This window comes from Cryptomeria japonica, chromosome 1, assembly GCF_030272615.1.
Source record: "Cryptomeria japonica chromosome 1, Sugi_1.0, whole genome shotgun sequence".
NCBI lineage: Eukaryota > Viridiplantae > Streptophyta > Pinopsida > Cupressales > Cupressaceae > Cryptomeria > Cryptomeria japonica.
The window spans coordinates 206,878,353-206,905,497 of NC_081405.1; the positions used below are offsets into that span (position 1 = coordinate 206,878,353).

The 27,145-nt window shown below is 36.7% G+C and overlaps 1 long non-coding RNA gene across 2 annotated transcripts; it reads right to left on the minus strand.

Moving 5' to 3' along the window:
• Nucleotides 1-1,272: 1,272 nt before the first annotated feature.
• LOC131044441 (uncharacterized) lies at nt 1,273-3,936 on the minus strand. 2 transcript variants are annotated; one of them, XR_009105669.2, is made up of 3 exons: nt 3,333-3,936; nt 2,921-3,084; nt 1,273-2,712 (listed from the first exon to the last, which is right to left on the minus strand). It is a non-coding gene; the product is annotated as an uncharacterized LOC131044441 (long non-coding RNA). The 2 variants fall into 2 exon arrangements; XR_009105668.2 differs by having other exon boundaries at nt 2,921-3,185.
• Nucleotides 3,937-27,145: the final 23,209 nt, after the last annotated feature.

The window sequence follows — 27,145 nt, forward strand, 5'->3', positions numbered from 1 at the left end:
CGCTATCGATTTCCTTGACAGTTTCATATTACTGATTGACAATTCTTGTTACCGATTGCCTGGACCTATTTTGGTGATCTACCAAAACCCCTTTCGAAGCTTGCGAAGCCTTGGGCGTTGATTTCGACGTTCCTTGGCGTGTGGCATACCTTTTCCCACGATCTACACTTCATCCTTTGGATTTTCCAGAGGAATCTCTTGGCGGAGGCCGACTTTTTCAATTTTACACCTTAGGTCTTGTTCTTCGAGTTTTTATCCATTTTTAGGCCAACCGGATTCTTTGGATTGTATATATAATTGTAATTGTGCATTAGAATGTAATAAATCAAAGAATCAAGTAGCGAGACTATGCATAGAAGATAGATCTTGAAATTCAAAGTCCCAGTTGTGACCTATCCTATATGTTATGCCAGGCCTGTGAGTCGGTTATGCAGTAACCCGATTGTTACTGGTTGGTTGTAATCAATTTTCATGAAATAAAACAATTTGTTCTACATTGCCTCCATCATATCTTTGTGTTTCTGTTGTGTTTACTCTTGCTGACCGATCTGAATTGATCTCTTTAAGGTCCCTCCTCACCGATGACTGCTTCAGCTTGAATACACTATAAAATCATCTTCAATGGCTACCAACCCAAGCCCTAAAACTTTCATCAATCCCAACAACACACCCCTTAGGAGAATGTGTTTCCTAGCAATCTGACATCCCTCTAAATGTATTCTTAAAGACTTAACCCTTTCAGCATAACAAACATCAATGAATTTGAATTTTACTGATCAAAGAAGAGAAGCAAGCAAACATTGCAAGATTAGATCTGCAGCAAACAAAACAAATTTGTGTCCTACATAATTGTCTTAAACCAGTAGATTCGACCTAGAAAGGGAATAATCCAAACATCCTTCATTCTTCATTGCTACAAGTTACACCCTCTATAATCTATTATCTCACATTAAATATAGAAACAAACTTGATGCATTAAAGATTACACTGGAATATATCTTTTTATTTTATTGCTTGAATACATCATAAAATCATCTTCAACAGATACCAGCCCAGACCCCAAAACTTTCATCAAACGCATCAACACACCCCCTCTGATAAACAAAATCACTCTTAAAAAAATTCCTAAATAATCCATTAGCTGTTATAAACACACAACAAAAATTACGATAATATTTCTTCAAATATCTAAACACAAAAAAGCTACCAAGAAGGGAGGGAATCTACATTTAAGATATTCCACATTAGAAATATAGATCTCCTCAAAAAAACTGTGGCAAATATCCAGTTCTTATTTCCAAGGAAATTAGATTCCAAAAGCATATCAAAGTTACTCATCATCATTCCTAAAACTTAATACATTTATCTCTCGCAGATAATTTCATTTAGTTAACCCAGGAAAAAGGATATTTTCCTCTACAGTAATGTTCTCTTTTTCTTTTATTGCAATCTGCGGTTAACAGAACCAAACAAAATAACAGAAGGCAAAACGCCACAGCAAAATCAGTCAACTAACAGACTATTTGAATGATAATATATCCCAAATAAAATAGGTAGATGATAAAATATTAATCAATAGAAGATGCACAGCTATTATATAGCTGCGTAGGTATCATAACAGCTGCAAAGTTATTTTTTAACAACCATATTATTATGCCTGCCTGACTTGGACAAAGGTAAAAGCCCTGTAGCACTTTGGATGATCATTGTATATGAGCTCCCTTTGCACCCAAATTTGATTATCTGGAGGAAACTGCACAAAACAAGGCAGTGATATGCGATTCTTCCACCCTTTATAAATAAACTTGTGCTCCACCAAGTATTTTAAAATGAAACAGAGATGAAACCAATATGTAAAATAAAAACATTTTATGTATTGGTTGTTGAATTCTATATCAAATTTTGACCTTCCATCCTTTAACTCTGATTAATTAGATTCAAGCAATATTCGTTTGATTGGATTCAAGACCTTGAAAAATTGAACAACTTTGTCGTTGTCAATGATATTACAAAGCATTGGGGCCTCTAGTGTTGGTGAGACATTTGAATGATGTGTAACGTATTATATTGAATAGAAAAATTGGAAGTCCAGTATATTTGCAGTGCCGCTCCCAAGGCACAAGCACCACCAAAACACACAACAATCTACTTGACAATAGGGATCATCATAAAGAGCAGAAAACCCTGCATCATGACGATGGTAATCATCACAAGAATCAGCTAACCTTGCACCGATCATCATAAGTAAAAGCAAACCCTGCACCATGATGATAAGGATCATCAAAAGAAACAGCAAACTCTGCCCGTGACAGTAGGTATCATCACAAGAAACAGCTAACCTTGCACCGATCATCATAGGAAACAAAAATACCTGCACCGGCAAGTGGATTGTGGTGTGTTTTGTTGGTGCAAGAGCCCTAAAAGTGGCACTGCTAATATGCAGAGCTTTCAATTTCCCTATTCAATATAATATGCAACTCACCATTCAAATGTCTCAACAACACTAAGGCCCCAATGCTGTGTAATATCACTGATAAAGACAAAATCAATTGATTTTCAAAATCTTCATTCCAATTGCTTGAAATGTAATTAGAGAGATAGAATTCAACAATCAATACATTAAGCATTTGTATTTTACATATTGATTCATCTCCAATTCATTTTAATAATACGCAATTTTAAAAACTCAGACACCTTAGATTATAGAGCGCACTGCAGAGGAAACAAGTAGAATTGATTACAGAAAACCTATATAATTGAGTACACTGTAAACGAAATAATAATACTTTATTCCAGAAACCCTAGATGCTTGAGTAAATTGCAAACGAAACAGCTATAATCTATTCCAGAAATCCTAAGCAATATGATACAGTGCAGAGAACACAATTTGCAAACAAACATAATGGAACCATTTTCAAACCTTTAAGCAGTCCGCTATATTGATGACAGATGAGTGAGCAGAGTCTTCACGTCCACTCACCCACTTTCTTTCCTTTAACGGAACCTTGAGACAGCCCCCCTTGTCCCGATAAAGCATGCTACAGCAGCCAATATCTGTATGAGGAGGCGGGATCATCTTAATATCTGAGAAATAGATGTTAATATGCTTGTGAGTTAAACGATTTTCAATTAGTACGTGGTCTCCACGTCAAACCCTAAGCTGGCCACTATGATTTTTACTGATCCTGCGTGCAATCGCAACATCAGCCACAGAGAAGATATATATGTTCGAATCGCCTAGCTATCAGAACACGGTTTAAAATAGCACATACTGAATAAAGTTTAAAGAGCTAAGAAACGGAACAACACAGAGGCAGGAATCAAAAACATACCAGAACTTAGGGTTTCCTTCCTGCTGTCATATCTTGTCGCATATCTCTGCGCCGAATTTCAATGAAGCGGTTCAGTGAAAAGGAAGTTCCCACTCCAAGCTCTGCGAGGGTTTCTATCCTTCGGCTTAGAAATGGTGGCCTTTGCTATGATTTCTGAAGGATCAGAAGTGGCGCCGTTTTCTACAATTCCTCCAGGGTCAGAAGGGGCCGCCTTTTCTTTAAACTCTGCAGGGTTAAATATCGCCAGTTTTTCTTTAATTTTTGCACGCATTCCGCACAGTTGTGCGACTAGGACTCGAAATTTTGGAGGAGATCTGGTGGAATTCCATGGCTAACAATATGTAAAACCCCCCATTCTTCACAAGCCCATCCGACTGTAGCCCCTGCAAGATTGTTTTTTTCTTCTTGCTCTTCAATAGCATGGAATATTTGAGAAATGTCAAGCATATGTAGAACAACTTAAAATACCCAGGCAATGGCTACCTGTCTCATGGCCATCCATTAATGTGCCCTATTTAATCCGCGTGACCCTACCCCATGTAAAAGATTCCCCCTACGCTGAAAAACGAGCCTCGTGAATATTTGAGAACAGACACTACGGTCTGTAAAAGTTGTATGCATATTAAAAAATCTCCTCTATTTTTTATTTACTTAAAAAATTATTTTATTTAAGAGTTTATTTATTTATTTTATTTTTATTTAAACAGATATTTTTATTAAGTGACGTGAATTAATGTACATAAAAATTAAATAAAAAATCATATACTAATTATTATCTATATCAACCATCTTTGAGCTACAACCTTCTATAAGGCAAGGGTGCCATTTATCTAATTTCTTGTGTGTGCTTATTGTTGGTGCTTTGGGACATCTTCTTCAAAAGCTTATTAAAAGTATATCCATTCTTCAAGATAAGGTGTCTATCAAGTCCTATTTGTTGATGATAGTACGTTGTTAATACAAATTTTTGAAGAGGAACTAAACAACACCTTGGACATCCTAAATCTTTGTTGTGTTGTTTTTGGTTCCTACTTAGCTCATAACAATACAAAATTTATGATTTCTCGGAATTGTTCTATTCTTCATTGATTCCTAAAGAGTGGAAACTTATTAAGCATCGATCGATAGATAACAAGATATCTAGGCACCTCTTTTGGTTTAGGGGCCTCTTGTTTTGAAATGTGGGGATAGCTTTTAAACAAATTAAAAAATAAATTGTTCACTTGGGTGACAAATTTTTATCTTTAGCGGACAAGATTCAAGTTGCTAACAAAATTCTCATTGCCACTCATGTATACTATTCATCTTGTTGGGTGTTTTCCAAGCAAGGATGTGAAGAATTGAACAAAATAATTCAAAAAAATCTTCAATATAAGTGGGATGGTAATGTTGCTTTCATTGCCTCCTCTTGGTCTCATTTCATTCAAATGGGAGTTAAAGGAGGCCTTGGACTCATAGACCTCAAAACTCAAGGGCTTTGCCTTGTTGCAAAATGGACTATTAGGGCTACTAGTAGACATGAACCATAGAAAATTTTAGTTTGTAATTGAATCATAAAATCTTTGATAAAAGGAAGTGGAAAGTTGTTAATTGGTTGGATAAAATGTTACTACCTCCCCTCTTTAAATCAAAGCTTTCTTTCCTCTCCAATCTATTTGGAATGTGTTGACTATTTTTGTGTCAAACTTATCCATGCAGATAACCGATTTGAGATAACCTACTAGCTAAAACCCTATTATTTTCACAAGGCCTAAAACCTTAAACCCTTAAAGCTTCATGCCTTATTCTTTTTATACGATGACAGGTTGGGGCGATCATTTCACTTAAGGTTCACTGGCTAAATGGTCTCCTTTTCATCCCAAGACCAGCCCCTTTCACCCACTACCAGTTGGCGGAAGTTTATAATTGTTTATCGCATTTTCGCAACAGTTAGGACTTGCCTTTTGGTCCCCCCTGCAATATTGTGATTACCGCTTTGTTTATCACATTATCACAGCGCATTGAAAAGAAAGTTTGCTCCCCCTAGCAGTATTGCAATGGTGGTGAGGCCCAAAGAAAATGTTTACCTCTCTACCGCAGTTGTGAGGTCTCAGTAGTTTCCTTCCCTTGCAATGTTGTGGTGACTGACAGGGAAGGAGAAAACGATGTTATCATGGGGTCATCACGATTATCACTAACCGCCGCTTGACCCCTGTGATATGGTGATAGGTGTTGGTAGTATAAGTTTTGTCATCGCTCTATTGCAGCATTTTGGGGACAGCGTTGCCTTCCCCTTGGAATATGGTGATAACCTGGTGGCGACCGAGTATTGTTCATCGCAGTATCGTAGCAGTTTAAGAATATGTTCTCTCTTTGGCTGCAATACCGTGATATGGTTGTTTAGTTGATGGTTCTGACTTTCATGGCAGGATCTCGGTCATTCATCTATGCGTGATAGAGGGATCTGGTGGCCCAAACTTAAATAGAAGATGATCGTTTAAATTTTAACAATTGCGCAGTGGTGGTTGTCAACTTAATGGGTCAATAATCAGTTTATGACCCTGTCAATGCACAAAATCAATTTGATCCACTCCAACCACTTTTAGACAGTCGAGGGACATTGTCACTACTTTGCCATGATCCTACAAACATTTCTCCTGACTGCCATGCTCATTTATTGCAGACTGAAGACTTTTGGGTCTAACAAAGGACATCATACACCACCATGACACAAGGGTTTCCATAATTTTGGGGATTTTTTGTTCTTTCCCGGTTCTGAGAGACCTTTTCAGGCACTCAACTATTAGACCAACCTATCTGATTTGATCCTCCTTCCTTTGTAACCTAACCCTAGTTGGTTAGGATTTCTGAACCCAACGTTTCATATATGTTATTCCTAACCTATAAAGGCATATTTGTAACATTCTCAAAGGGTTCTTCTCCCTTTTCTCTTATAGATTTCTATGATTTTTGTAACTGTAAATTGCCTTGCCTTTACATTGATAAATCATCTATCTTTCCTTATCTCAGTTGTCAAAATATATTGTGTTACTCACCTTTTATTCTGCAATTCTTCTTTCTTTTGTCTTCATATTCAGTTTGTGTTAAATTTTGCTTGTGTATGTTGTCTATGGATATCCCTCAATCCCTCTCAACATTCAGTTAGGTTCTAACCTTTATGTTTTCTCTTGAAGATACTTGTTAGAGTGAGATTAGTGTATACTTTCAGGTGGTTTATTGATGTCTTGTGCATCCACAAGTGAGGAAAGAAAAACACATTTCAATCTAGGTGCATCACCTCCCACTTCCCTTTCAGCATTCCTTCTCCCCTTTTCCCCCTTAGATCATTAGAATAGGCTTTATAAGTGTTCGGTTGGTCCAATACTGCACTTTGATTAGAAAGGAAGTTGGCCTTCTTAGGAGATTCAACTTCACATGTGCAAGGTCCCACACTTGGACGTTGTTTCCATGTTTCACAAGGTTGTTGAGCACTAGTGTTCAACAAAGGTGCAAACTTTTGTGACAACGGTTTCTAGCATGCCTGGTGGGACACAATTTTACAACTTTCATGCTAAGAATTCAATGTTTTTGGGTGATCCCACAATACTGGGTTACACTTTTTGGTACATCGTGATTTTTGCTGCAATCATACATTTTTTAGAAATCATAATGATTTAAGCATTGAGAGGTCCCATTTAAAGTAATTAATTGAAGAGAATTAGATCAAAGCCTCTTAGATCAAAATACCTTGGATAGAACCTCTCTACTCTTAAATCATACTTGCAATGGAGTCTCCTTCACACCTATCAAAATGTTGATAAAAAATCACATTTACATTAGCTTTTGGGGGGTCAAATGAATTCATTTAAAAGTTTTATTTTTGTTCAATATATAGTCCTTATTATAAGCTTTCGAAATAATATAATTTTTAATATACATAATTTTATTAATATATTTTTGTTATGGCCTGTTAAGGGGCTCAACTGGGTTAATCCAGCTTTAAAAGAGCCAAATGAGGACGTTTGGGAAAAACCATTGGAGAGATAATGGAAAATTAATTTTGATGCAGCGTTTAAAGGGAACCCTGGGCCATCATGAGCTAGTTTCATCGTGCGAGATTGGAAAGGGGATGTTTTGGCTTTGGGGGTGAAGAAGTTGGATGTTGGAACGAACAATATTGTTGAAGCCTTAGCAACTTTAACAACTATTAGATTTGGAAAGAACTTGGGAGCTCAGAAAATTCATTTAGAGGGTGACTCCCTGATAATTATTTAGGCAATTGTGAAGGGGAAAATTGATGCATGGCATCTTATTAATCCATTTGCTAAGATAATGGAAGAACTAGCTTTTTTTGAAGATTTTCGTATCAGTCATGTCTGGAGATCCGGGAATTTGAAAGCTGACATTTTATCAAAATGGGCTCTAACTTTTGGAGTTGGTGAATTAAGGACTGAAGATTTTAGGCATATTACTTTGGAGAAAATTTGTGTTTGAATGGGTGATGTATGTGCAACAATTAATGAGCTCAAATTTATGACAACTCAAAAGGAATGAAATATATGGGGAAGTGAGATGATGGAGGGTGGCAGAGTAATGAGGGCACTTAGCATTTATCATTGAAAAATATAGCAACAATGGTGTTTAAATGTAGCTTGTCCCCCTTTCTCGATGCTTCGACAAAACTATTCATGTAGAGGAAGCTTTTGTGTTGATTGCAGAGCGGGGTGGCGACACTATTTGGGAAGAGAAATCATGGAGGCAAACTCTACTTTAAAGACCAGCAAACAATTGTGCCACTTCTTTGGTGATGTAACTGAAGGGAATGTTTTTGTACAAAGATGGAAGATTAGTAAAATTTGTGCAATTGATATAGGGCAAGGTGTTTGGAGAATTGAGGCACAAGTACAGAACTAACATGGGTGTCTATTCTTTAATCATGGCATGGGGCTTGGATTTAGGTGAGTCAGAGGAAATGGTGAAAGGGGTAATGGAATCAATTGTACACAAAGAATATTTGGATGGAATAGACTCAATTCTTGAGTGGGAAAAACCAGGTGAAGCATTTGATCTTTGTGAAGGTATTGAAAATGTTGAGCACGAATGCTTTCAGAAATGCATTCTATTTGTTAGGTGGTCGGAGGAGTGCTTCAAAGCACCTCGCATAGCGGAGGCGAGGCATGGTTGGAAGGATTTGAAAATCTTTGTGCAGTTGATGAGAGTTGAAGCTTTGATTGAGCAGGCCAAGGCAGAAGTGGAGCTTCTAGATCGAAGAGGGCTTCAACCGAGAAAGAGGAAGGTGGCAAGCGAGGGTGAACTCACAATGTTGGTTCCCACTTTTTCATACATCTTGATTTTTGCTAAAATCATACATTTTTCAAAAATATATAATGATTTAAGATTTAAGAGGTTCCATTTGAAGTAATTAATTGAAGAGAGTTAGATCAAAGGCTCTTAGATCAAAATTTCTTGGATAAAACCTCTCTACTTCTAAATCATACTTGCAATGGAGTCTCCTTTGCATCTATCAAATGCTAATAAAAAACAAATTTTACATTAGCTTTTGGGGGGTCAAATGAATTCATTTAGAAGTTTTGTTTTTTAAAGTATGTATCCCTTATTATAAGCTTTCCAAATAGTATAATTTTTAATATATTTAATTTCATTAATATATTTTTATTTTATTTCTTATGAATTTAGGGTTTTCACTGAACATGAACTTCTTTGTTCAATGCTTATGGAAAAATAGTAAATGTCACCCAAAAAATTCTGAAAAATATTTACGCACTAGGTATTGAAGTCCTCTTTCCAACAAAAAAAAATGATTTTCATTACATATACAACAAGTTATGTAATATCAAATGGACATATGTCAAAATTACAATTAACTCAACTTCAAATCTTCATAAAATATGAAATATTGAAGATAATGTTACAAAACCAATTGCAAACACTAGATATGGATGTTACAAAACAAAATTCGAAAGAATCAAATTCATATCTATTATAGAAAAAAAGTTATGCTATACATAGTGAGTATCACTCTTTTAAAATGTTTTTTTTTTTTTGAAAAAAAAAAAGTTTTTGAGGGAGATAGAAAAATGGAAGCAAATTGATTCCAAAAATTATCAAAAAAATCTTTTTAGAATCTACATACAAAATGACACAAATAACTACTTCACATTATCTACAAATTCCTTACGGTTTAGAAGTAATAGGTGTCTGAATTTGAAGTTTTTTCTAAAAATGAATATTGCAGTGTCAAAGTTGGCAAAAAAGTGTAACCCACTATTGTGGGTTCACCCATGAGTAGATGGAAAGAGCGGACCTGAGGAGCTTGCATGGTGTTAGTGTTAGGCCCAATATGGAAAGCTAATGTACTGAGAGGGGAGGGGTGAATCAATACTCCAAAACTTTTCTTGAATAATAACTTTACTGTTATGCATAAACAGAATAGTGCAGTAACATAAAATAAAGTTAAAACAAATGGATAACAATCATACATGATTCACTCCATAACACATATATTTTGGTTACGCAGAAACTCTTGGTTAGAGAGAAAAACTACGGTGGGGATGGCACCCACAACTTCACTACTGCAATAATAAAGAATGCTTGGTTAGAGCTACATTTAGCTATTTCTGATAGCTTACCTTGTTAGGAGTAACAAGTTCTATTAAATCTACCTTGCTAAAGGATTTTACAACGTTTATTCTGAATGTTGCACCTGGTTAGAGGCTTTACAATTTATAGACTTGATTAGAGTCTTTTACCCTGTTAAAGGTTTCTCTTACAACTTCACAATATTACAATAAAATCATTACAAATATCTGCAACTTTACATCTAAAATGTTATAGCAGATTCTATGTGCTCAGAATAGATTACCTTGCTTATAGCATACCTCGGTAGCCCATATAGTAACTCGGTAAACCCTTCTATTTACTCTATTCTTCAACTGCTCCCTGAAAACCTTCTCGATGACCTCTGTGTCTCTGTAACAGTCTTCCTTCATGCATACATGCACTTAACTCATGCTGTATAAATAGATCTCTTAAAACGGTGATCCAATTCATTGCTTCGATCTTACAAACAAGATTCCTCAAATGAATAACTAAACAAAATATTTCATTGGTTAGATTGATTTCATAATCATACACAATCTTCTAGTGCAATTTCCAATGTAATAACGGTTAGATGTGCCTCGATCTTGTAACACGTTTTCATATGCATGTCCAGGTTCAATGTATCTGGTAACACGTTTCACTCGGTGAATATCAACTCGGTGTGTCATCTTTACTGCTCGGTAGTCATGAAAAGATACTCAGTAGACAACTCGGTGTGTACTGCGTTCTATGACTGCTTTCTGTTGTAACCGACTAGACTGTGCATACCGACTTCTCTGTGTGTACCGACTGCATGATTCGGTAGTGCTAACCGACTAGAATGTATAGTATGACTTTGAATATAAAAACTAATGGCAACTTGATAAGTAGTAACAATCTCCCCTTTTGACATTAGTTGAGATGTTTGACAAAAACTACTTTCAAAGTCATAACTCAAAAATCTATATACTTGCAAAATGACTATACTTGACAATATATACAATAGTCAATGAAATATTATATTCAGGTATACTCCCCTTATCATTATTCTATACATAACTCTGATTTTGCATGCTCGATTTTGTGCTTGTGTGCTCTGCTTGCTCTACATACTCTGTATACTCTGCTCGGTATACTCCCCCTGTATACTATACTCCGAATACTATATCAAAACTGTATCATAGAAACTATATTATATTACTCCCCTTGTGTAGTATTACTCCCCCTTTTTGACAAACATCAAAAACTTAATTTCCATCCGGGGGCAGTAACTGATCAAAAATAGATTTATACTTCTTTCGAGCATCGGTGAGAGCGACTGAGAGTGCATCCTTTACACTTTCCATTAAAGAATTTTGTGCTTGAATATCAACCAATAGTGATATTAAGCCATCAAGAGTGCTTCCCTCTTATGTAGTAGATAGGTGTGTAGCTCGGTTAATTTATTCTTGAACTGATGAGAGATGAGGAAGGAATACTATCTAGAGTGTCATTATATTCATCTTGATCTTATGTTCTTCATTTCTGAGTTCTAACTATTGAGCCATGAGCTGTTGAAACTTGGTATAAAAATTCTGAATTGAATTTGGCTATGTGGTCAACTTAGTTGAGAGATCGGTGATCTCTTTCTCAATTGCATCAGTTTTATTCTTGATATCTTTAATGAATAGGGAAAATGTACAAAGTTTCTGAAATAAATAAAGAATATGCTTGAGTTGAGAGGACAACTCAGCAATGAATTTGACAAGCTTGACTTTTCCAATAGCTAGAGCTTTTTGTACCTCTTCTATCATTTTTGCAGTAAGCTCTTTGTCTTTTAGCTTGCTCAAGTACTCAGATGCATCAACTCCAGATGTTTCTATTTGATTAAGGAGTTCATCTAGTTGAATGTGGATGGTTGCATCGGTTGACACTGTAGCTGATGGTAGCATATATGTCAGCAATGTCTTTACCTTCTGTAGTAATTTATTCTTCTTTTGAATGACCATCTATTTTTCTTGTTCGGCCTTTGCTTTGCATAGTTCACCGAAATCAATAAGTGCTTGCCCCTTTAATTTTGAAATATCCACATTGGGCAACACTATCGGTTTAGTTAAATCAACTTTAAAACTATGCTTTTTCACCTTCTTCTCTTTACCTTTGGTTGGTTGTACCAAGACAATAGCTTGTGAGGCTTGCTGACCCTCGGTAGGTTGCTCAGTGGAGGCAACACTTTGCTCGGTTCCTGTAGCCGTTGTGGTGTCCTTTGGTGTCTCGATACTGGGTGTCTCAACTGTAACATTTTTAGTGCTTGATGATGCTTGAGAGGTCTTTTCTTGAGTTGCACCTTCTACTACTTCAGACTGGTGAGCTTCGGTGCCTTGTGTTGTATCCTTAGGAGCTTTGGTAGAGACAAGTGGCTTGACCGACAGGTAAGGCTGAACTTGTTCTAAAATAGATTCACTAGATACAAGTTTTGCATAGGTGGTGCCTTCGATCATTTCCTGCTTCGGTGCTTCTGCACCCATGACATCTTCATCAATTTGAATAGTCTCAGCCGGGTCTTGCTTGGTAGCATCCGGACCTTGCTCAGTGACATCAGGATCGTGTTCGGTGACATCAACAATTTCAACTTGAGATTGTTCACTGACATCCTTAGTTTTGAAGATTTCCTACCACTTTGCTTTTGTCTCATTCTCTACATCAATGTATTGCTCATTCATCAGTTTTAAGGCTCTCTGTTTGACAAGAAATTTAGAATTGTAGGTTGTCAAATGTTCCTTTATTTCTGCTACAGACATATCAGGAAATAGATGGACTAGACTTCTTTCTCTAATTTGTTTCTCTGAGTCCATTGCATATTTCCACCTATTATCAATATGCAAGTAAAGTTCATTCGAAAGTGACTTTACTAGTTCTAATGGAGCTAGCCGAAACTTTAGAAGTGTGCAAATAACAACTTCTTCAATTTGTCTCTTCTCATCATTATTCCTAGTCTCATACTTGACATATCTAAATCCTGCAAATCCACCATATTCTTTTAGATTGGCATAGAAGTTTTCAACACTATGAATATTTACCTTCTTGCTTTTTACAATCTGGAATTTGTTTGCATCATCAGATTCTATATCACTAGACTCTTTTGCCAGAATGAGTCTCCAAGTAGATTTCTTATAGGTCTTGGTTACCTTGGGAGTAGTAACACTCTTTTGTTTCTTACTCGGTGATGCAGCTGATGCTCTAGTGTTAGGTCTCTTTGTTGGTGGAGTCGGTAGGGCCTTTGCAGTGTCCAGTTTCTTTCTTTTTAACACTTTACCCTTAGGCAACTCGGTGCTCAATGTTAATGCTGCCTCTTGAGCTTCTGATTCCTCTTCGGTAATGGCAAGAGTGCCTTTGGTAGGTGTAGAGGAAGATTCTTCTTTGAATTTCTCAGATAAAACCTTTATCATCTTTGTAGCCTTTCTTGTAGCTTTAGGTACTACAATGCTCATTTTAACTTTGTCTTTCACTTCTTCATAAGTTCCATATCTTAGCTCGGTAGCATGCCTTGGTAATGAAAGATAGGCATCAATTTGCTGTTGTTTGATATCATAGTCAATCTCATAACCCATTGGTGGCAAAGATTGAGTCCTTGGTTCCACAACATTCACATAACAATAATCGGTGTCTATCTCAAAGCATATATCATCCTTATATTTCTCTACCAGCTGTGGTGGAAACCAGTACCTGTTGTGCATCTTTTCTTGAAATTTGCTGAAGTATTCATCCATGATATCATTAAAATTATCTCCCAACTTCTTGATAAAATCATTAATTTGATGGGTGATAGGTCAATGTAGCTCCCAAACTACTTTACCGACTGAGGGAAAGAACTTCTCAAAGTAGAAAAACATGCATACAAGAAGTGAACCAAACTTCAGTGTATTTGTTGAGTTGTTCTTTTTCGACTTCCTTATTGTGTTCAGGTTCTCAAACAAGTTCTTCAGTAGCACTTCACATAAATCTACTTTCATTCCCTTTTTCACTATTTTATAGTCTAAGTCAACTGCGGCACATGGTACACTGTTTTCCCTTGCAGATTGGAAGAAACAGTAACTAATTACTCTAATTGCAAACTTAAGTTCTGCATCAGTGACATTATTCAGTTCCAGTCCTCAGTAATTAGATTCTACTCCAGTTAAACTGATTAACTCCTTTTGTGATATCATCTTCTGTGCTTGTGCATGATCATAGATAGGATACCCGGTGATCACATGAATGATTTCCTTGGTTATTTTGAATGGTTACTCTTCTAGCCACATAAAATCTTCATGAACTCTGCTTAAAACAAACTTAACCCACTGGGGTTTGAACACACGAGGGTAGGTTAGGGCTTCAGTCAATCCCTTGATTCTGATGTGTTCATACTTGCTATCCATTTTGCCATTGGTACATAGCTCATTATATGTGTCACTAATCTCAACATGACCGAGTTCTTCAACACGGCATTTGGTGAAGAATCTAACGTCTTCGACTAACAAGACTCGATCTGGGATGAGTGAAAAGGCAATTTTGTCATCCAGTTCAGAGGCAACTTTAGGAGTCAAAGTGTATTTCAGTGAGGGCTTCTCCACATTCTTGACAACTACGGGATCTTGGATCTTGGGCACCATTGTAGATTTCAGATAAAACTAGCGAACTATCCTTAAGGTTTGATGGTTTACAAACGACAGACGCTTCACACTCGGTAGATAATAGCAATTTGACAAGATCGGTAAACTAGCTTAACAATGATGAGATTTGATGTAAATACCTTAGATTCGCTCTGAATGAGGTTTTGATCACCTTGATTCGCTCTGATCTGCTCTTTCGAAAACTTGGTGAATGAAAATGACTACGAAAATGCTTTTAAATACACAAAATGCCTTATCGGGCTCCATGCAAGTTAGGTCAAAACATTAAATACACTCGGTTTACCTTTAACCGATTTACTCTCTTTTTTCATTTTCACCGAGTAACCACACTTCTTTCATTTACCGACTTGATAGGCTTCCTGTATACACCGACTTGACAGGTTTCCTATAAAGTACTTTGATAGAATTTCAAACTTACTAATGCATCTTGACTATGCGGATTTTGAATTTAGTACATAATAGAATAGGAACTGCTATGATTTTAAACCTTCAAAGAATGCAATCCCTTCATACCTTTTCATGATTAATTTTAAATAGGTGCACCTAACTTAGTAGGTAAGGTGCTTTCTTCATCTGACATGATTTCCTTCTTTTTCCAAATCATCTTGAATTTTTCTTTTATCTCTTTAGTGTCTCTTCTAGGTTGATCTTTGCAATCTCCAGCTAAATGTCCAACTTTGTGACAATGAAAACATGCCATACCAGGATTTGTCCATGATCTTTGGTTGTTCATTCCAAACCTTATAAAATAGTTGGCACTAATATGTCCACATCTTCCACAACATTCACACCATATCCTTGTATTGTAATCCCATGGTACTGCTACATATTGTCGGTAAGGATTTGTGTGAGTTTGGTAACCTCTAGTGTTTGCTTGGTGTGCAGACCACACGTGGTTCTTTTGCTTAAGCCAACACTTCTCAGTACTATGTCCATATTTATTGCAGTTTCTACAAAACCCTTTGAATTTTGCTTTCTGATAGTTGTTAACAGACTTTGTCCTACATTGATTAAATGTGTGACCATATTTATTGCAATTGTAACAATAATCACTGGACTTAGAGATATTCGGTTGCTTACCTTTTCTGATTTGGCACATGTTGGCAGTATGACCTTGATTTCCATAGTAGTAGCAAATAGGCTTCTTCCTTTTGATGTTATTCCTATTTCCAGCTTGCTTTGATGATTCTCCTCTCTCGGTAGTATGAAATCCTTTCTCGGTAGAGTCTTTTCCTTTGTAACCGAGTCCTGCATCTTTGTTGGGTCTTCTTGTATTCAGTTGCTCATCCAACATCTTTGATGCTTCATAACTCTTCTTTAGTGTTTCTTTGGATTTCTTCTCTGTTTCAAGTTCATCAGTCAACCTTGATATTTCAAGTTTCAATGCTTGATTTTCATCATTCTTCAGAATTGCTTCATGATGTGCATAACCTAGTTGATCTATCATATTTTGTTAAATCCCAATCAACCTTATGATTTCATCATTTTTATCAGATACTAATACTTCAAGTTGTTGTTTCTCTCTCTATAGATCTCTTGCTTTATCCTCAGCTGTCCTCAATGCATCTAGATTTTTAGTCATCTGTGTACTAAAATGTTCATGTTCTCTTTTCATTGCTTTTAGTTGATCAGCCAATGCTTTGTTCTTTTCTTTTAATACTCCAATCATTTCTTCAGTTTCTTCAGATATACTATTCTCAGATGATGTCTCAATTTGTTCCACTAACTCTTGAGAATCCTGCAAGTCATCAGATAATCTTCTTCTTACTTTCAGAGATTTTTGCATTTGCCTTTGCATGTCTGTAATTACTTGATTAGCATGATCCAGCTCTTCTTGCAGATACACAATCCTCCGAGATTGTTTATAGCCTTCCATTGATAAGATCTTTCTCTTTAGGTAGTTAAACCCTTTTCCAAGATTCAAGCTCTGATACCAATTGTTAGGCCCAATATGGGAAGCTAATGTACTGAGAGGGGAGGGGTGAATCAGTACTCCAAAACTTTTCTTGAATAATAACTTTACTATTATGCATAAACAGAATAGTGCAGTAACATAAAATAAAGTTAAATCAAATGGATAACAATCATACATTATTCACTCCATAACACATATATTTTGGTTACGCAGAAACTCTTGGTTAGAGAGAAAAACTGCGGTGGGGATGGCACCCACAACTTCACTACTGCAATAATAAAGAATGCTCGGTTAGAGCTACATTTGGCTATTTCTGATAGCTTACCCTGTTAGGAGTAACAAGATCTGTTAGATCTACCTTGCTAAAGGATTTTACAACATTTATTCTGAATGCTACACCTGGTTAGAGGCTTTACAATTTATAGACTTGATTAGAGTCTTTTACCCTATTAAAGGTTTCTCTTACAACTTCACAATATTACAATAAAATCATTACAAATATCTACAACTTTACATCTGAAATGTTATAGCAGATTCTATGTGCTCATAATAGATTACCTTGCTTATAGCATACCTTGGTAACCCATATAGTAACTCGGTAAACCCTTCTGTTTACTCTGTTCTTCGACTATTCACTGAAAACCTTCTTGGTGACCTCTGTGTCTCTGTAACAATCTTCCTTCATGCATACATGCACTTAACTCATGATGTATAAATAGATCTCTTAAAACGGTGATCCAATTCATTGCTTCGATCTTACAAACAAGAGTCCTGGAATGAATAACTAAACAAAATATTTCATTGGTTAGATTGATCTCGTAATCATACACAATCTTCTAGTGCAATTTCCAATGTAATAACGGTTAGATGTGCCTCAATCTTGTAACACGTTTTCATATGCATGTCCAGGTTCAATGTATCTGGTAACACGTTTCACTCGGTGAATATCAACTCGGTGTGTCATCTTTACTGCTTGGTAGTCATGAAAAGATACTCGGTAGACAACTCGGTGTGTACTGCGTTTTGTGACGGCTTTCTGCTGTAACCGACTAGACTGTGCATACCGACTTCTCTGTGTGTACCGATTGCATGATTCGGTAGTGCTAACCGACTAGAATGTATAGTATGACTTTGAATATGAAAACTAATGGCAACTTGATAAGTAGTAACAGTTAGTTAATGTACTCTGTTTTGTAAGTCACAATGTACTTTTTGTTTTTAGCCTTGTTCAGTCTTTAGATGTACTTTTTGTCCGATTTTGTAGGGTGGTGGTTTGTCCTGTTTCTATTGGCATTAAAAAAGACTGTTAAATGTTTTATTTTGAGTGAATTTTTGTTCTCGAATACATGTAAAGGGGTTAGGGTTGGGTGGTATGCCTGAAGTTGTTTCTTGTTTTGAGCTACTGGTTTTTTTTTTGTAGTGGTTTTTTGGGTCGTTGGATTGATGACTGAAGCATCATCTTTCAAAAGACAATGTACTTTGTTTTTGATAATCTAATAATATAAAATCTTATTAACAAGCAAAACAAAATGTTTATTTTTGTTATATTTCTTATGAATGTAGGTTTTTCATTGAACATTACGGATTGTGTTTCACACATGTGAAAAAATGGGAAAATTGAGAAAAAAGATTGTAAAAAATATTTTTTCTCTAGGTATCGATGTCCTCATTTCAACACAAAAAGAAGAAGTTAATTCAAACGCATAAAAAAAAGTTATGCATTACGAAAAATACCTCTATCTAAATTACAATTAATTTGACTTGAAAATTTTACTAAAAAAAATATTCATCCACTAGATTGGTGTGACAAATTTTTATATTTTAAAAATTAGAATTTCATTCTTGCTATAAAAAATGTTATGCATTATAGAATAAATGTAACTTTTGAAAAATGTTGATTACTATAAATATTAAGTTATTAAAAGTTACATAAAAATATGGACAATTCATTTTTAATTATTTTTAAAAATATATATTTAGAATCTATATGAAAAATCTCACAAATCAGTAGTTTACTTCACCTTCAAATTCTTAATGTTTTAGCTACTAAAGTGTTAGAAAGTAAAATCTGGAGCAAAATATTGATTTCAGTGTCAAGTTTGGCCAAAAAAGTGTAACCTAGTATTATGGGATCACCATGTTCTTAGCATCTTAGCCTTTGGAGGTAGTTACCATTTCAGCACTTGGCAACTCTGATTACACATCCAATCTCTGGTTCACGACCTATTGTTGATTTCATGCCAAGGACTCAAACAAGAGCATCTTCTAGAAGTATTTTTCAATATTGTGACCTTTCTAATTCAAGCTCTAGAAGGGGAGGAGGTAGACTTTCTTTTTCAACAGTTAGGGGCACCGAAGCAATTACATCTATGCCCCTTAGGTCTCATTCTACTCCCTCAACTATAAGACCACCATAGTATAGAAATCCTACTATTCATATCAATAGACCATAATTTCCTATGGTTGTCCCTAGAAATCATTATTTTGTTACCTTTACCTGAAGGTAGTCCTCTGGTTTTTGCCCAAAAAGATGATATACCAATGGTTGCCCTAAAGGCTATACCTTTATTTACCGGTGAAAACTATGTTACCCCAGTTGAACACATCCAAGATGTGGCTATCATTTGAACTGTGTTTGATGTGACTTAAGATAATGTAGTAGTTAGGATTTTCTGCATCATCTTTTAAGGGCAAGGCTCTACAATGGTATAGGGGACTACCCTCTGACTCTATTCACAATTGGGATGAGTTAGGAAAAAAATTATGTAAACACTTTGAAGACAAGACTGATCATTTATCTCTCGTAGAACAGTTAATCACTATTAAGAGAGTGCCTCATGAATTCATGGGAGATTTCAATTATAGATTTCAAAAAACTTGGGATAGAATCTTTGTTTTGGTCAAGCCATCTTCAAATCATGCCTTCTTGTGTTTCCTTAGGGCTCTCAACAATGATATTGCTACCATGATACAATCAATGGGAGGAGAGAACCTACCAGATGCACATGACATGTCCATAAGGGTAGAAAATTGTCTGATACAAGTAAGGAAGATCCCAAACCCCCAACGCCCCTATTCCCAGAGGCTCCTACACAACAACCCATTTTGGCACCTCTCCCCATAACATCTACAAGTCAACAACTCACACCTGCTCCTACCTCATCATCCACAGATATTCAAGAGCTCAAAGCCATAATGCAAGCTTTTGGTAATGAGTTGGTTACAATTAAAAGGCAATGGTATCAGACCGGTAGGCCCTACCAGGCACAAAATCAAAATTATCAACAAAATAGGCCACCATTTCAAGGGAAAAACCAATGGAATAATGTCAAGGATTTGAATAGTTTGATTCCTATAGCTACAAGTAGCTCAAAGGCAATAGTCCCAACATAGAACAACCTTGCCCAAGAGCAAGATTGGTGTATTCCATGCAATCAACGTCACAATCAGATGGCATGCCAAAGTGGAGAGCTTTCTCAAGCCCTAGTAGCACAATGTGAACCAACCACTTCAGGATAGTAGTTCCATGGCTGTCCAACTTATGCAAAGAGGGATTCTACCCTTATGAATTGGTAGGAGGCATATTTTTGTGGTATTAATCAATTAAACAATGACTATGTGGCTAACAACATGAGGTAAACAAAGAGGGCTATAGGCAACGATACATCTCCCACAGTAGCCCAAGCCTCACAATCTACTACACAAACCATAACTCTAAAAACCCCAGACAAGATAGCTACTCCAAACAAGGATCAAAATTTGACCCAGAACAACAAGAGGCAAGAGGAGCCCAAGGTTTCTTCAAGAGCAAAACTTGACCTTGTTGCTGCTAAGGGTCCTACCAAATTCATGTCCCCCTTTAGCATTGTAGAGCAAGTTAAGAAAGTTAATCTCAATGTTTCCATGTGGGATGTGCTCTCTATACCATCACAGAGAGATTTTCTCCAAGAGGCCCTAAAGGATATCAATAACATAGCAGAGACAACAACTGGAAGCAGATCATCTGCTTCAACAAGTCTGGTACAACCTTTGGAGGCAGAAAATTCAAATAAGATCAACAAGCCACCTCCTTTCTATCTCTCTTTCATTATAGGAGATAATTTAATACATAATTGAATGATAGATTCAGGATCCAACAACTTAGTCATGCCTAAGAATGTAGTTTATTGCCTAGGTATTAAATACGAACCCATGGCTAAGGGAGTTGTGCAACTCGATGGCACTTCGATTTAGGCAATGGGTGTGATTAAAGATTTGTGTTTGACCTTACATGCATGCCTTGGTTGTAGTGTCTTACAAGACATTTCAGTCATCAACCTCCCTATTTTCTTTGCTATTTGTTTATCAAGGGAGTTCACTATCAAGATAGGAGGCTACTTGTCCTCAGACTGGTCCCATATGCTATTTAGGACAAGATGTGGTACCAAGGTTACCATAAAGACAAAGCCCATTGCAAAAGATCATATTGAGACTTATATTTCAAGCTTTGTAAACCTAAATTGTACTCTCCATGATGAAAAGGAAGACAATTTAGTCAGAGAGCCTACTAGTCTTTTGGAGGAGGTCCCTAACTGTCTGCTTGATGAATGGGCTAATGTTTTTTAGTTTGACCCAATCAGTGAAATCGTAGATACATGTATTGGTACTTATTGCATTCATGAGGAAGGCACTTTTATTCCCAATCTCACCAAAGCATGTAATGACTCTGAGGGATTGTGGAACATGCTATTTGATGGCTCAAGAAACAAAAATGGTGTAGGGCCTAGTGTTGTATTCATCTCTCTTGATGAGGAAAAATACTATTTTTCATTTAGGCTTCATTTTGGCTATACTAATAATGTGGCTAAGTATGAAGCGTTGATATTAGGTCTCCAAACAAAAACAAAAAAGAGGGATCAAATCCTTAGATGCACATGGGGACAGTGAGTTGACTATCATTCCAATTAGAGCTCAAAGCATAGCCAAGAACAACCTTCTCAAATCTTACAAGCATAGAGTTTGAGACTTGATTGAAGGGTTTGAAGCCTTCAACATATCTAGTGTCCCTAAAAATTAGAACAAACATACTAATAGGCTAGCAGCAGTCGGTACCCAACATGAAATACTAGCTCGAGTTGATAACAAGAAGGAGCAACAAGTCAGACTTGTGGCTAGGCTTGTTGTACCTAAAAATTGAGTTAATTGGCAAGTTTTTGATTCAAATCAGCAAATTGTTAACTTTTTACAAGAGGAGGCAGAGTTCCCGGTCAAGAACCAATCCCTACTACAGAACCAATATGGAGATCAGATCATGCAACTCAGTTCAAACAAGTTTCCCAGAGGATTGATCACTTTGGAGGGGATTTTCAATTTAGATGATCAAGTGAAGGGGAAAGCTATGAATTTGGCTGCAAGAAAAGGAGACTACAAGCCAATCTCAATGGTTGGTGGAAAAGCTCTCAACTTGGGAAAGGTATGTTCCAAAATAGACTAGGAAGTTTTTATCAACCTATGTAAAGAATGTAATGATATATTTGCTTTTACTTATGAGGATTTGAAGGGGTTTGACCCTAGTTTGGCCCAACATACCATAGAGCTAGATTTAAATGCAAAGCATGTTAGACAAAAGCAAAGACCCATAAACCCTAAGGTTGAACCCTTAATGAGAAAGGAGTTGTCCAAGCTCATAGAATCTAATATAATTTTTACAATAAACATTCTTGTTGGGTAGCTAATCTTGTCCCAGTTAGGAAAAAGAATGGGGAAAGTAGGTTATGTGTAGACTTTAGGGATCTCAATCAAGCCTCCCTTAAAGATCATCACCCCTTCCTTCCATGGAGAAAATCTTAGCTAAAGTAAGTGGTTCAGAGATATTTTCATTCTTGGATGGATGTTCAAGATATAATCAGATCCTAGTCCAAGAATCAGACCAATTCAAGACTGCATTTACTACTAAATGGGGCACCTATGCCTATTGTAAGATGCCATTTGGACTAACCAATGCAGGTGCCACTTTTCAAAAAGCCATGGATATGGCCTTTAAGGGAGTATTGGTAGAATTTGTGATGATATATTTAGATGACATAACTGTATACTCCAAGCACACAACAGATCATTTCAGCCACCTTGAGCAAATATTCAAGAAATGTAGAGAATATGATGTCTTTAAATCCTAATAAGTGTGTATTTTCTACCGATCAGGACAAGTTGTTAGGACACATCATATCAAAGGAAGGTTTGGCCATAGATCTAGAATGGGTGGAGGCCATTCTGTCTCTTCCAATCCCAAGTCACAAAAAGGGTTTACAAAGTTTCCTTGATAGGATCAACTTTGTAAGGAGATTTATTCCAAACATGGTTGCTATGGTCAAGCTCCTCATGGCCATGTTGAAGAAGGATATAGTTTTCAGATGGACCAGGGAGGGAAAATATGGTTTTGAACAAATCAAACAAGTAATTGCTCAGGCCCCTAACTTGGTGAATCCCAATTATGACAAAAACTTCATCCTCTATACTTCTTCATTTTTATTTATTTATTTATTTATTTATTTTTTTTTGGGGGGGGGGGTAGGGGAAGGGGAAGCGAGTATCTCGACTATATTAACGCAGCTAAATGTTGATGGGTTAGAGAAGCCCATCGCCTTTTTCAGTGTGGGCCTAAAAGATCATGAGATTAAATATAGATATGTGGAGAAGCAATTCATCAAAGTGGTTAGAGCATTGAAGAAGTTTAGACATATGTTGTCTAACAATCAAATTCAACTCCTAGTCCCACATGTACGTGTGAAGGATTTCCTCCTAAACAAGGATATTAGTGAGAAGAGGGCTGGATGGATTACTAAGGTCATGGAATATGATCCCAACATCAAGATCACCAAGCTAATGAGAGGAAAGGGCCTATGTGAGAAGTTTGTTTCATCTTTTGAAAAGTATTTGGAAGTCGCCTTTGTGCTACAAGAGGAGGAACAACCAACCAACAATAAAGATGGACAAACTGGTTGGATTGGAGACATGAATGCCTTCTTAAGGGATGGTAACTACTGTCCTAAATTTGATAGAGCAAAGAGAAGACAATTCAGATTGCAGTCCATCCCTTATGTATTAGTGGATGGCATTTTGTTCAAAAAGGACCTTAATGGAGTCCTGTTGAGATGCATCAAAGAGGATTAGGTCAACATACTATTAAAGGAATTTCATGATGGTCCCTCATGTGGCCATTTTTTTGCAAGGGCTACGACCATTAAAATAATCAAGGCAAGCTACTATTGGCCTTCCCTATTCAAGGATTCACACAAATGGGTGAGGAAGTGCAAGGAGTGCTCTTTGTTTTCAAGAAAACAAAGGTTGGTAGTGCAGGGCACCTAGCACTCCAAGAATGTAAGCTTTGATTTTATTTTAGTTTGTGTGTTAATGTGTGGTGTAATAATGCACCAACCATTGAGGACTCAATAGAGCCATGGTTGAGTTGTCCAAATTTTGGTTTGAGTCAATTGTGCTCAGGATGCTGTTAACCTGAGAAGTGAGATGCTTAGGTAGTTTACAGGCAAAATACTCCAGATAAATGTATTCATGAACTAGGAGTCAATTGAGTTGTTTTTAGGTCTTGTAAGGTGTTTGAGGACCTTCAAGAGTCTTAGAATGCAATAGAATGCAAAATTGCATCCTGGAGCAAAAGTTGTCAAAAGTTGTTGAGCAACATTTTGCAATTTCTTGCAAAAGTTGCATTTTTGGTTATGGGCATTGGGTAGTTGGTTGAACCGAATAAACTAGTGGATATAAGACAAATTTCACTTTATTGTATGGGTTGGAGGATTGGAAATGCAGGAGTAAGTTTTTGGTTTGTGAGACAATCTTGTTTTGACCAGTTTTTGACAGTTTTGTCTTGTTTTCATTGCTTGTACGGTCCAGTATGGACTAGATGGTGTAAACTCATTGCCATATTTGTATGTAAAATCCATTTCTAAGGACAATCTGGATGGATTACCCACATAAGGAGGAAACCTCAATGGAGAAGAGTTGCTAGATTGGATAGAAGCTCTCAATAATAATTTTGGTTACAAAGAGGTAGCAGAAGAGAAAAGAGTTAATGTGACCAAATCAAGAATGAGAGAATCAACATTGGTTTGGTGGAATATGATGCAAGAAGAAAGGATACAAGAAGGCAAAAAGAAGATAATGTCATGGGAGTGTATGAAGATCAAACTTAAGGAAAATTTCCTTCTAGGAGATTATGAAGTTCAAATTCATAAGAGATTCCAAAATCTGAAACAAAGGGAGTTAGATGTCAATGCATACACTGAAGAGTTCCATAAGCTCAGTTTGAGGGCTAGGAAGCATGAGAATGAGGTGGAGAAGTTGGCCAGGTATATGAATGGCCTTAGATAGAATATACAAGATGAAATAAGTATCCTCACACTAGACACTATCCATAAGTGTTTTCAGTTGGTCATAAGGGCAGAAGAGAAGATCAAAAGGAGGAGTGAGTGAAATCAGAAACATAGGGGAGGAAAGAATTTCAGAGAGGGAACTTTGGTAGAGGGCAACAATCATCAAGAAGTGAAGAGTAAAAAGGCCAAGAAGGCAGTGGAGACTCTTAGAGAGTAGCATTTAGAGGATCCTATAGAGGAAGGAGCAATTTTAGGGTCAAGTTTGGAAACTCAGGTAGAGGAAATATAGTTTTCACCGGTAGGTGTTATCATTGCAATCAAGTTGGGCATACCATGAGTAAGTGCCCGGGAAAGGCCTCAAGCTCCACAAGTTCATACATGGGGGAAAGAAGAACTCAATTGTTGCAAGAGGAGGACACTCAAAGTGTAACTTCTTCAATCAGCAAAGCAAGCCCAGTGACAGAGGGAGAAAATTTGATGATGAGGAGAACAATGCTCAAGATACCCCAAGCTCAAGAGCCACCACAAAGGAAAAGCTTGTTTAGGACCACTTGTAGGTCACATGGAAATATTTGTAAAGTGATTCTAGATTCAAGTTCCACTGAGAATATTGTCTCAGTTGAAATGGTGGACAAACTTAAACTAAAAAGACTACCTCACCTCACACCCTACAAGGTGTCATGGCTCAACCGGGGTCAACATGTATTGGTTGATGAACAAGCATGGGTGGATTTTGAAATTGGTAAGTACAAGGATAGATTATTATGTGACATATTGCCTATGGATGCTTGTCATTTGTTGTTGGGTCGTCCATGGCAGTATGATGTGAAAGCTATTCATGATGGGGAGAAGAACAACTATCTTATCACCAAGAATGGGAAAAAGTATCAAATGGATCCACCACTTGAACCAAAGGAAGAAAAAAAAATAGGATTAAGTGTGATGCTGATGAGTGGAAAAGAGTTTCTCAAATTGTTTAAACAAGAAGGACATCAAGGCCATGTTGTAGTGTTGAAACTTAGTGAAGAAGCTAAGGCAGATCCAATGAGTGAAGTGCCTCAAGAGGTGCAAGAACTACTCAAACATTATGCAAAAGTGATAGGGGATGACTTACCTGATTCTTTGCCTCCAATGAGAGATGTAAATCATCAAATAGACTTAATACCAGGGGCCAATCTACCAAACATAACTGCCTACAAAATGACACCTAGTCAAAATGAAGAGATCGACAAACAAGTGCAAGAACATCTTAGACAAAGGGTTTATTAAGAAGAGTTTGAGTCCATGTGTTGTTCCTACTGTGTTAGTGCCCAAGAAGGCAATAAAATGGAGAATGTGCATAGACTCTAGAGCAATCAACAAGATTATGATAAGGTACCGGTTTCCCATGCCAAGGATTGAGGACCTATTAGATAATCTAGGAGGTGCAAGCTACTTCACCAAGGTGGACTTAAAGTTTGGTTACCATCAGATCAGAATCAAACTTGAAGATGAATGGAAGACAACCTTTAGAACCAATGCAGGCCTATATGAGTGGTTGGTAATGCCATTTGGCCTCACTAATGCACCTAGTACCTTCCAAAGGCTGATGAATGAAGTCTTAGTTGAGTTTATTGGTAGATTTGTAATTGTATACCTTGATGACTTTTTGATCTACAATATGTTCAAGGAGGAACGCCTCAAGCATTTGGAGATGGTTTTGAAGAAGTTGAAGGAGGCTCAACTCAAGATTAACCTTGAAAAATGTGAGTTTTTGAAAATAGAGCTGGTATACCTTGGTTTTGTTATTTCTCATGGATGTTTAAAAATGAATCCAAGTAAGGTAGAAGCAATACTTAATTGGCCTATCCCTAGGGGCATAAGTGAAGCTAGAAGCTTTCATGGAATGGCATCTTTTTATAGGAAGTTTGTGAGAAACTTTAGCCATGTTTGTGCTCCTATTTTCAATGCAATTAAAGGAGGGATTAAATGTCACTTTAAGTGGATAGAGGAAGCCAATAAGGGGTTTGAGATGTTGAAAACCAAGATAGCAGAGTTGCCAACCCTTATATTATTTGATTTTAATCAGTTATTTGCAGTAGAATGTGATGCAAGCCAAAGGGCAATAGGGGCAGTTTTAAGCCAAGAGGGACATCCTATAGCTTTCTTCTCAGAAAAGTTAAATGAAGCTAAGAAAAGGTACTCCACATATGACTTGGATTTGTATGCAATGGTCCAAGCATTGAAAAAATGGCATCACTACTTGCTACCCAAAGAATTTGTAGTTTTCACTGACAACCATGCTCTTAGTTTTCTCAATGG